General features: G+C 43.8%; 1 protein-coding gene across 3 annotated transcripts in view; it reads left to right on the top strand.

Moving 5' to 3' along the window:
* The window catches only part of prkg1l (protein kinase cGMP-dependent 1, like), a 21,681-nt gene that overhangs the window by 15,803 nt on the left and 5,431 nt on the right, over positions 1-447 (top strand). The gene's annotated exons all lie outside the window — the stretch shown is intronic.

Raw genomic sequence — 447 nt, 5'->3', positions numbered from 1 at the left:
CTTTTCAACTGTTCAATATTAAGGGCTATTAGGGGCTTTTAGGGTCTTTATGTCATTTCCAATATTGCACACTGTTACTTTAAAAAAACAAGACAACATATCAAAGAAAAGTTTTTATTTAGCTTTTCAAGTAGCGCATCTAACCCTCCCGGTCTTCTTCCTCTGCACCCTGTGACAGTGTCCCCCCTGGCTCTGCTGGCCCAGATGCATCCCAGTCGTTGTCATAAGACTGTCTGTGACTCTCATAAAGATTATACGAAGTCCAGCAGGTCAGAACCAGAGATCTCACCGGTCGGACATCGCCCACCAGGCGGTCTGCGGCGGCAATTTTGCAAATCGTGAATGCTCTGAAACACAAACAGTAAACAGCATACGTATTTTGGTGTGTAATCATGGTGCTAAAGTTCATGTACTTCATATAGCGTATAGTAAATAATGACCGGGGCC

This window comes from Etheostoma spectabile, chromosome 5 (assembly GCF_008692095.1).
Source record: "Etheostoma spectabile isolate EspeVRDwgs_2016 chromosome 5, UIUC_Espe_1.0, whole genome shotgun sequence".
Classification (NCBI taxonomy): domain Eukaryota; kingdom Metazoa; phylum Chordata; class Actinopteri; order Perciformes; family Percidae; genus Etheostoma; species Etheostoma spectabile.
The sequence above is the reverse complement of the archived record's forward strand: the minus strand, read 5'-3'. Positions and strand labels throughout refer to the sequence as shown.